Raw genomic sequence first — 12132 nt, 5'->3', positions numbered from 1 at the left:
ATCTTGTTCTCTTAGGCATGTTCCTCATTCCTAAATAATGCCTGCAGTGTGGCTGGGGTCATTATATGGCTGAAAGAGGCCATTGGATCTCACTGCCAAGAGGGGGGGGGGGGCTTTGTCTGTACAGTGGTTTCGTAGGTAGTACGTGTCACACTAACATTCACACAATGCCAGGACCCATGGGCAGAACATTGCCCGGAGCATCCTGCTGCCTCCACCGGATTGTCTTCTTCCCATAGTGCATCCTGGGTTCTGTACATTTGATATAAAACTTCATTCATCAGACCAGGCTGCCTTCATCCATGGTCCGGTTCTGCTGATCATCTGCCCATTGTAGAGACTCCTGGTGTTGAACAGTTACCAGCATGGACACTGTCCAGTCTGCAGCTACATAACCCCATGCCTCTACAATCTGACTGCTTTCTATCATAGCCAGCAGGAACTTTTGCAGCAGTTTGCTCTACAGCAGCTCTTCAGTTGGATAGCTAGCTTGTAGCGCGTCATGATATGAGCCTTGGGCACCAATTACCCTGTGACCAGTTGTCAACTTCCAGCTGCAACTACAGTGAAGGAGTTTAAGCATGCATGGGATAGGCATAAGGCTATCCTTTATATGCGATTGAGATAGGCATGAGGCTATCCTTCATATACATAGGGATAGGCATAAGGCTATCCTTCATATAAGATAGGGATAGGCATAAGGATATCCTTCATATACATAGGGATAGGCATAAGGCTATCCTTCATATAAGATAGGGATAGGCATAAGGATATCCTTCATATAAGATAGAGATAGGCATAAGGCTATCCTTCATATAAGATAGGGATAGGCATAAGGATATCCTTCATATAAGATAGGCATAAGGCTATCCTTCATATAAGATAGGGATAGACATAAGGCTATCCTTCATATAAGATAGGGATAGACATAAGGCTATCCTTCATATAAGATAGGGAGAGGCATAAGGCTATCCTTCATATAAGATAGGAATAGACATAAGGCTATCCTTCATATAAGATAGGGATGGACATAAGGCTATCCTTCATATAAGATAGAGATAGGCATAAGGCTATCCTTCATATAAGATAGGGATAGGCATAAGGCTATCCTTCATATAAGATAGGGATAGGCATAAGGCTATCCTTCATATAAGATAGGGATAGGTATAAGGCTATCCTTCGTATAAGATAGGGATAGGTATAAGGCTATCCTTCGTATAAGATAGGACCAGGGACTCTTCATAGTATTCAGGATATTGGGCAGACAAGATGAGCCGAATGGTTGTAATCTTCCGACACATTCTGTGTTCTTTCTTGGGTCATTTTTGGTCAGTTCTAACCACCTCATAACCCAGTTTGCAGCTCTACAACCCCAAGCACAACAAGCAGTGATGCCCTGTATGATGTGACTCCTTTCTGTTAGAGCCAGCCGGAACATTCTTCATCCTTTTTCCATTTTATAAAAAAAAAATATATATATATATATATATATATATATAATCTTTGTGATGCTGTACAGTGAATGGCATAAACGTAAACATAAAAAAATACCAAAAGCACTGTGATTTTCTGTGGGTTAGGCCGGTGATCACATGACCCAGTTACAGTTCTAAAACGCATGGATGAGCTGTGCTGGAATTAAACAGATGGCAATGTAGTACTAGTGATGGTAAGTGTGCACGATATGGGCAAAAAAAGAAACCCAGAGTGTTACTTTATGGGAACTTGATCGATGCAAGTGATTTTTGCCCAAAAAATTACGTCCTCACCCGTTCACCCATTGGTAACTGTTCAGACACGTTGACGTTTTCACTGTTTGCATAATAGTAAACATTATTCACTAGGGATAGTGCGCAAATACTGGGACACGTGCCCTAAAGTAAATATTTGGTTTCACCCTTGATACTAACATGAAAATGAATGGAAAATGCGATCCATCATTGTTCATCGGTGCATGGGAGACCGTAAATCAAATAGGATGGTGGAACCCCGTACCATCTTCTAGAGGAGAAGCCTGAATTATGAGATAAAGTTCTCCAAACATTCCCTGACCCATGACGCTTTGGTTGATGCAAGACTACAACTCTCAGCATGATCTATATAGGGGGAGATTTATCAAAACCTGTGCAGAGGAAAACTTGCCCAGTTGCTCATAGCAACCAATCAGCTTGCTTCTTTCATTTTCATGAAGGCCTGTGAAAAATGAAAGAAGCGATCTGATTGGTTGCTATGGGCAACTGGGCAACTTTTCCTCTGCACAGGTTTTGATAAATCTCCCCCCTATGTCTTTAGTAGGGTACACATGTTTATAGACATTATGGGGGAGATTTATCAAAACCTGTGCAAAGGAAAAGTTGACCAGTTGCCCATAGCAACCAATCAGATCACTTCTTTCATTTTGCAGAGGCCTTGTGAAAAATGAAAGAAGCCGTCTGGTTGGTTTCCATGCGAAACTGCACCACTCTTCCTCCACACGGATTTTGAGTGTAAAAGGGCATTGTAATAGAATGAAAAGAAACGTAATTGTGATGAACTTGAATATGTTTAGACCAGTGTTTCCCAACCAGGATGCCCACAGCTGTTGCAAAACTACAACTCCCAGCATGCCCGAACAGCCTTTGGCTGCCCAGACATGCTGAGGGTTGTAGTTTTGCAACAGCTGGAGGTACCCTGATTGGAATATGTATGTCTTTGTCTATGTATGCCTATGTATGTCTTTGCAGAACAGGCGGGGGACAAACACTAGACTTTGTACGCAAATGTGGACGCACCAGGATGTACGTTTACACCCTGAGCGCTTGCTTCATGGACTGTGAGTGACATCAGCGATGTCAATCGCCGTGATCAATAGCGATCACGGCACTTAAAGGGGTACTCCACTGGAAAACTGTTTTTTTTTTTTTTCAAAATCAACTGGTGCCAGAAAGTTAAACAGATTTGTAAATTACTTCTGTTAAAAAAACGTAATCCTTCCAGTACTTATCAGCTGCTGTTATGATCCACAGGAAGTTCTTTTCTTTTTGAATGTCCTTTCTGCCCGACCACAGTGCTCTCTGCTGACACCTCTGTCCATTTTAGTAACTGTCCAGAGTGGGAGAAAATCCCCATAGAAAACCTATCGTGCTCTGGGCAGTTCCTAAAATGGACAGAGGTGTCAGCAGAGAGCACTGTGGTCAGGCAGAAAGGAAATTCAACAAGAAAAGAACTTCCTGTGAATCATAACTGCAGCTGATAAGTACTGGAAGGATTTTACAAATCTGTTTAACTTTCTGGCACCAGTTGATTTAAAAAAATTTTTTTTCCAGTGGAGTACCCCTTTAAAGGCCGCAATTACAGTCCCTCTGCATGATCGGCACCCCCACAACATATATGTGGGTGTCTGATCGGTTTCAATGACTGCCAGAGGTCCCCTCACCTGCTCTGGGCGGGTCCCAGGTCTGATTTGCCATAGGCTATGTTCACACAGCAGAATTTTTGCGGAATGCCAGACATCGGCAGAGCATGCTGGTGCTCGGACCACTCAGCTGTCTCCATAGATACAATGGGGGAGATTTATCAAAACCTGTCCAGAGGATTGCTTCCTTTATTTTTCAGAGGGCTTTTCAAAAATGAAAGAAGCGATCTGATTGGTTGCTATGGGCAACTCAGTAACTTTACCTCTGCACAGGTTTTGATTAATCTCCCCCATTGCATTTCTGAACGTTTTTTCGCAGAAATAATTAACCGTGTCAATTCTTTCTTCTAAGGATGAAATCAGAATTTCCGCCATAGAAATTCCGCCATGTGCACATTGCAGCAGAATTCCATTGAAAACAATGGGACTCTGCTGCAACGCAATTTCCGAGCGGAATTCTTCTGCCGGATTCTGCTCTGAAATTCTGTTGTGTGAACATGGCCTTAGACAGACTCTATTATCGGTCACAGTAAGTAATTCTGTGCAACAGCATAGCATTATTCAGTTTTAGCAATCTAGCGATTGCATATAATGGGGACTTAAAAATTGTAAATAAAATAGAATTTTTTTTTTTAAATACAAAAAAGTCCTCTCCTAACATAAATAACCCTTTTTCCATTTTATAAAATAAAAATAAAAAACATAATCTTTGTTATGCTGTACAGTGAATGGCATAAACGTAAACATAAAAAATATCAAAAGTCTAGAATTGTTGATTTTTGACCACATCCTATGCAAGAAAAAAAATGAATAAAAAGTCCAATCTAAACAAAAATTATAGCGATAAAAACTACAGATCAGGGTGCAGAATGTGAAACTAATTAAAGTAATAGTTGTCAGAATAAGGCAATTTTAAGCATTTTTTGTCAAAAAAGTTTGATTAAAACTTATTTTTAAAGTAGTACTGTACAATAATAGAAAAACTATGTAAGAGATAAAGTAAAAGGGTTATGTCTCTTAGAATGTGATGAGGCGGAAATAAAAACGCTAGAATGAAAATTGGCTGTGTCATTAAGGGGTTAATGAGTAAAGATGTCTGGACAAATCTTTTAGCTTTTCAGGGGCCTGATAGAGCCTTAGGGTATATTTTTGCTGCAGATCTGTGTGAACAACCTGTGCAGAGGAAAGGTGTTGCAGTTGCTCAAAGCAACCAATCAGGCCTCTGAAAAATAAAACAATCTAATTGGTTGCAATGGGCAACTCCTCCACTCTTCTTCTACACAGGGTTTGATAAATCTTCCTTTTCAGGAATCAGGTAAAGAGTCATCCTTTAAAGGATTACTCCGCTCCCCAGGGTCCGGAACATTGAGTTCCGAACTCTGGGTGCGGGCTTCCGTGTTCACGCCCGCCCCCTTGTGACGTCACGACCCGCCCCCTTCAATAAAAGTCTATGGGAAAAGGGCGTGACGGCCGTCGAGGGGGCGGGCGTGAACACGGAAGCCCGCACCCAGCATTCGGAATTCAATGTTCCAGACGCTGGGGAGCGGAGTAACCCTTTAAGGGCCCATTCATACTTCGTATTTTTCAAGCGCAATTCCACTCCAGAATGCTGTTACGGAAAATCCAGTACAGCAGCCTCTCATTGTTTTCAGTGGGATTCTTCTGCACCATTTAAACCTCGGAAATTCTGGATCCCAGACTCTGCCGAAAGAATGAAAATGCTTATGTTTTTGGGGGAATCCACTCGGAAATGCATTGCCGTCTGTGGAGACTGTACATTTCCAAGCGGTCCGAGCGGCGGCTTGTTCTGCCAGCACCTGCCGCCCATGGAGTCTCGGAGATTTCATAGTGTGAACAGTTCAACGGCAATTCTGTCCCAAGCTGAAAATCAGAGTAATGTAAGACAGACTTGTTGTTAGGATCCTGTGTTTTATCAGAAGACTGAGTATCCCGAGCAATCGGGAGGTCAGGATTCTACCGAAAGTTCCTGCATTGACAATAGGGGAGAGGAGGAGCGTCCTGCCAGCAGTCTCACCACATCATTCCCCATCTGGAAAGGATTATGTGAGAGGCGGTGGCTTCTGTAGGGTTGTCTATAGGCGTCCATACGAAATAAATTACAGTTCCATCATTACCATACAATCAGGTTGCGTTGCAGTTTGCAATACTGAAGTGAAATTCCTCCATTACTATTGGAAACTGACTATGATGCAGTTACAAACCGCAACAAACCTGATCGTATGTCTTCACCCCCATCAGTTGAAACTTAACCCGATCGTTTTAAAGAGGTACTCCCCTGGAAAACATTTATTTATTTATTAATTTTTTAATCAACTGGTGCCAGAAAGTTAAACAGATTTGTAAATTACTTCTATTAAAAAATCTTAATTCTTCCTGTACTTATCAGCTATTTTCTTTTTGAATTTCCTTTCTGCCTGACCACAGTGCTCTCTGCTGACACCTCTGTCCATTTCAGAAACTGTCCGCAGCAGGATAGGTTTGCTATGGGGATTTTCTCCTACTCTGGACAGTTCCTAAAATGGACAGAGGTGTCAGCAGAGAGCAGTGTGGTCAGACAGAAAAGAAATTAAAAAAGAAAAGAACTTCCTGTAGAGCATACAGCAGCTGATGTGTACAGGAAGGATTAAGATTTTATAATAGAAGTCATTTACAAATCTGTTTCTGGCACCAGTTGATATAAAAAAAAATGTTTTTCCAGGGGAGTACCCCTTTAAAAGACCCCTGTCATTGTCTGGGAAGAAGTTAACCAAGATTGGAGTTTTTGGCCAATTGTCAGATGACAAATCTTTTGTTCAGGAAACATCATTCGTCCATGGACAGTCTTTCAGAAAAAATGTTTTCAGAGCAGTCCCAGTTTTGCCTGTTGTCGTAGCTCATGTGTAACCAGTTTGACCAACTGGAACGGCCAATATGAACCGAAATCTATATGTAAGGCTAGGTTTCCACACGGGGGTTTTTTTTCTGGTGTTTTTTTAAAACTGCCATTGCAGTATTTAAAGGGGTGCTCCACCCTGTAGACATCTTATCCCCTATGAAAAGGATAGGGGATAAGATGTCTGATCGCGGGGGTCCCGCCGCTGGGGACCCCCGCAATATAGCATGCGGTACCCACCTGTTTCTTGTCCGAAAGCACTGGAGGGTCTGGGTCGCGACCACGAGAACAGAAGTCCATGACGTCATGACTCCGCCCCCGTGTGACGTCACGCCCCGTCCCCTCAATGCCCCCCGTCCCGTGGTAGCGACCCAGACCCTCCGGACATGAAGCAGGTGGGTGCCGCATGCTATATTGCGGGGGTCCCCATCGGTAGGACCCCCGCGATCAGACATCTTATCCCCTATCCTTTGGATAGGGGATAAGATGTCTAGGGGTGGAGTACCCCTTTAAGCCAAAGTCAGAAGTGGATCCAGTAGGAAGAAGTTGCCGTCCTTCCACCCCTTGCCTCCTGCACTCTGAGGGGCTGGTTAAAGGATACATTTACCCTTGTAGTATTAATATTGTATATGGAAATCGGGGGGTATTTATCAATTTTGCCTGTTGACAGTTTCTTTTTACCCTTTTTTTTTTCACTTTGGTTTTCGTGGACATGCACCAAATTTATCATTTGGGGGAAGTTGTTGGTAATTTTGGCTCAAATGTTGAAGTCAGCTGTTCACAGCGCCTTTTACACAGAACTTACCGCCACAGAGGACGCGTATTTTACCCTGTAGAGCGGCCATTTCGGAGTCCCTCCTGCAGTATATCAGCAAGCGACATGAGTTATTTTCTATTGTGGGGTTTATAGCCACCATGTGAAATAGATTTTATTTTTAACTTTGGTATTTTTATTTTTTTTTGTTACTTTAGTGCAGTGGTCTTCAACCTGCGGACCTCCAGATGTTGCAAAACTACAATTCCCAGCATGCCCGGACAGCCGTTGGCTGTCCGGGCATGCTGGGAGTTGTAGTTTTGCAACATCTGGAGGTCCGCAGGTTGGAGACCACTGCTTTAGTGCTTACCTTTCCTGAACCTGTGTGGCCATGTCCAATGCTGGCTCAACGGAGGGTGAAGGTTCCTCAGAGACAACTATGTCGCAGGATAGTATTGAGCAGCCCCGGAGGCGTCGCTGCTTTCACCAAAAAAATGTTTTAATGTATTTTGACGCCTTTACATTTTCTGACATTGCTAAGTGTGTTTTCCATGTGCAAAATTTCTTGACGGTGATTTGCACCAAAAAAACGGAATTTGCGCCAAAATTGCACCAAAGATCGATTGGCGCGAATGATGAATTACTGACTAAAGTTTAAATCACACACAGGACCGTGGGATTTTGAGAAAGTTCTAAAAATGACAGTGGAGAAGATGCGCCAAACTTTGGCGCAAAAAGACACTGCGCCAAAGTATTGCGCCAAAGTTACGTTAAAAAAAAACACAAAAATCCTTTGATAAATACTAGAGATGAGCGAACCTACAGTAAATTTGATTCGTCACGAACTTCTCGGCTCGGCAGTTGATGACTTATCCTGCGTAAATTAGTTCAGCCTTCAGTTGCTCCGATGGGCTGGAAAAGGTGGATACATTCCTAGGAAAGAGTCTCCTAGGACTGTATCCACCTTTTCCAGCCCACCGGAGCACCTGAAAGCTGAACTAATTTATGCAGGAAAAGTCATCAACTGCCGAGCCGAGAAGTTCGTGACGAATCGAATTTACTGTAAGTTCGCTCATCTCTAATAAATACCTCCCATTATCTTATATAAAAGAAAGTATTATCACAAATGACAGATCCTTCAAAGGGAACCTGTTGAAAGTCCAAAAAATGTAGATGTCTTTGATGCCCCAATTCCCACTATGTTATTATTTTCCCATTTTCTGATGACACCTCTAAGGCTGGGGTTACACGGCAATTGTGGCCACAAGTGGGGTCATAGATCAGAGATCGCCATGTCGAACTTTGTGTATAGCTCTACATAACAATTAAGGTGGGTAAATGGGATCGGACCACCATCCAAAAATGGTACCAAATTTGACCCAGCAGTTGCAAGAAATCTATCCAAAATGGATTTCTTGTGAATAATGGCTTGTGCTTACCTCATTTGTGGGTTACAATGCAACCCAGTTCACTGACCTTAAAGGGATACTCCCGTGGAAAACTTTTTTTTTTTTGTTTTTGTTAAATCAACTGGTGCCAGAAAGTTAAACAGATTTGTAAATCAACTAAAAGTAAAAAAGAAACAACAGTGGCACCGATACCTAAGACCACGAGATGGAGACGGCGTCCCGCTAGTCTGGAAATCCACCCTGGCAACGGAGGTGCTAGGACAATAAAGACCGTAGTCACCAAATAGTAGTAAATAAAGAAAAAAGGTGTCCTGCACTCACCGCTTCGGTCCAGGTAATCCTGCTCCCATCTCGGGTCACGACTCGAACAAGGAGGACATGGATAGTGGAGCGCTCAGAGGCTCCAGGTGAACTCTCACCCCGTGTTGCGTTAAGAAATGAACGGAACAAAAGCCACATAAGGAAGCAAAAAGCAAGTTAGGTAAGTACATCAATACTAATAAACCTAGAACTGCCCTGAACAAAGAGAAATTTATTAAAAAAAAGGGGAAAAATCTAGTTTATCATTTAACCCTAACGGCCCCTGCGCGTCAAGGCGCAATATCCATCGCGCCTCAGCACGCAGGAGCAGGCGGCGTCTATCTCCTCCAGAAGGGTGACAAGGGATTGTTTCAAGACCTCCAAACTTTAAAGTGGTGCAATTTCCACCATGTATGGATTGCATATGCTGAACAAATCTTGGGGATCCGCCTCCTTTTCGAACTGAATACATATGCTCTCGTACTCGGGCCCGGAGTTGTCTCTCGGTTTTTCCAATATAAAAGAATTGGCAACTACAAAATAAAAAATATACAACAAAGGTGCTCCGGCAGGTGATGAGGTGTTTTATTTCAAAAACATAACTCCCTAATTTAATAGAAATCGCATTGATATTATGAGGGCATTGAGGACAGAAACCGCACTTCTTATTCCCTTTCGGGGCTATACCAGACAACCAAGTCTCCTTGGGATGTGCTTCTCTATTCAACTTCTGACCCTTCAATAAATCAGCGATTGTCTTGTTTTTTCTGAAGGTCACTATAGGTCTATTCTGGGCTGTATTCACAATATCTGGATCTGCCATTAGTAGATGCCAGTTCTCTGTTTTTTGTTGCAGCTCTCCTGTAAGCTCGTGCCAATACTTCATTAGGATACTGTCGCTGTCTAAAGCGTGTAAGTAAGTGTCCTGCTTGTTCCTCGTAATCAGACTGCTTACTATTATTTCTTTTTAGACGTAGAAGCTGGCTATACGGAATAGAATTTTTAGTTTCAATAGGGTGGGAGCTCTTATAGTGCAAAAGAGCATTTCTTGCCACTTCTTTCCTATAGCCTCGTGCCAGAAGCTGGTTATTCTCCACGTATAGTTTAAGATCCAAAAATTCGAGGCTATCTCCCCCAAAAACACTCGTAAAAACCATGTTCATGGCATTGACATTAAGATAGGCTACAAAATCCTCGAACACACTGGGGGGCCCATCCCACACCACCAGAATATCATCCATATACCTCCAAAATGCCCGAATGTAACTAGAAAATAGATTAGAGGTACTGAAAACGTACTCCTGTTCAAACGCGGCTAAAAACAGATTCGCGTATGAACAGGAGGTGGGACTCCCCATTGCGGTTCCGACTTTCTGCTTTTAAAAACAGCCCTTTGAATCATGTCATTAAATCTGCCATCACCAAGAACTGGCATCTACTCATGGCAGATCCAGATATTGTGAATACAGCCCAGAATAGACCTATAGTGACCTTCAGAAAAAACAAGACAATCGCTGATTTATTGAAGGGTCAGAAGTTGAATAGAGAAGCACATGCTAAGGAGACTTGGTTGTCTGGTATAGCCCCGAAAGGGAATAAGAAGTGCGGTTTCTGTCCTCAATGCCCTCATAATATCAATGCGATTTCTATTAAATTAGGGAGTTATGTTTTTGAAATAAAACACCTCATCACCTGCCGGAGCACCTTTGTTGTATATTTTTTATTTTGTAGTTGCCAATTCTTTTATATTGGAAAAACCGAGAGACAACTCCGGGCCCGAGTACGAGAGCATATGTATTCAGTTGGAAAAGGAGGCGGGTCCCCAAGATTTGTTCAGCATATGCAATCCATACATGGTTGAAATTGCACCACTTTAAAGTTTGGAGGTCTTGAAACAATCCCTTGTCACCCTTCTGGAGGAGATAGACGCCGCCTGCTCCTGCGTGCTGAGGCGCGATGGATATTGCGCCTTGACGCGCAGGGGCCGTTAGGGTTAAATGATAAACTAGATTTTTCCCCTTTTTTTTTTTATAAATTTCTCTTTGTTCAGGGCAGTTCTAGGTTTATTAGTATTGATGTACTTACCTAACTTGCTTTTTGCTTCCTTATGTGGCTTTTGTTCCGTTCATTTCTTAACACAACACAGGGTGAGAGTTCACCTGGAGCCTCTGAGCGCTCCACTACCCATGTCCTCCGTGTTCGAGTCGTGACCCGAGATGGGAGCAGAATTACCTGGACCGAAGCGGTGAGTGCAGGACACCTTTTTTCTTTATTTACTAAGATTTGTAAATCACTTCTATTAAAAAAATCTCAATCCTTCCAGTACTTTTTAGGGGCTTTATACTAAAGAGAAATCCAAAAAAGAAATGCATTTCCTCTGATGTCATGACCACAGTGCTCTCTGCTGATCTCTGCTGCCCATTTTAGGAACTGTCCAGAGCAGAAGAAAATCCCCATAGCAAACATATGCTGCTCTGGACAGTTCCTAAAATGGACAGCAGAGGTCAGCAGAGAGCACTGTGGTCATGACATCAGATCAAATGCATTTCTTTTTTGGATTTCTCTTTAGTATACAGCCCCTAAAAAGTACTGGAAGGATTAAGATTTTTATAATAGAAGTAATTTACAAATCTGTTTAACTTTCTGGCACCAGATGATTTAACAAAAAAAAAATAAAAGTTTTCCATGGGAGTACCCATTTAAGTGCAACGTAGTGCAGTCCCCATATTACGCTGAAATCTTTGATCATGTGACCCAATCGCCATGTAGCTCAAACCTAATTTTAACTATTTTTTTTAAGCCTGTTTCTTTTTTTCTTTGTAGTTTTCTTATGTTAGCACCTATATAAATAAAATATTCAAGAAAAAAATTCTAGCCACTATTATTCACAAGAGCCTGATACTTCCTCAGTAAAGATCCCTTCTTATCGGTCATCTCCTTATCATGCCAGGCAGGACTGCAATGAATGGTAAAACCTATATATATAGATAACATAGGATCCACCATTCACTCACCGAGCATGCCCACAACAAAGAACACCCCCAGACAGCAGGTTCCTATAGTCCAGTGGTTCCTATAGTCAAGCCGTTGGCTGTCCGGGCATGCTGGGAGTTGTAGTTTTGCAACATCTGGAGGTCCGCAGGGTGAAGACCATTGCTATAGTCCATGTGGCTGCTGTGAAGAAAATATGAACAGCTGTTCTTACAACATACCGTAACTCTTTACAGAATAAAACATCAAACATAACTTTTAACATGTAATTTCTATATTTAATGCACATACAGTAAATTATGTTACAAATTTTACAATATACAGTTTTGCCTTTCTTGGATTGTCCCATTATCCTTTTTTTTATTTTTTATTTATTTTTTATTTTTTTGCT

The sequence above is a fragment of the Hyla sarda genome, chromosome 1, assembly GCF_029499605.1.
Source record: "Hyla sarda isolate aHylSar1 chromosome 1, aHylSar1.hap1, whole genome shotgun sequence".
NCBI lineage: Eukaryota > Metazoa > Chordata > Amphibia > Anura > Hylidae > Hyla > Hyla sarda.
This window is presented reverse-complemented; position numbering follows the sequence as displayed.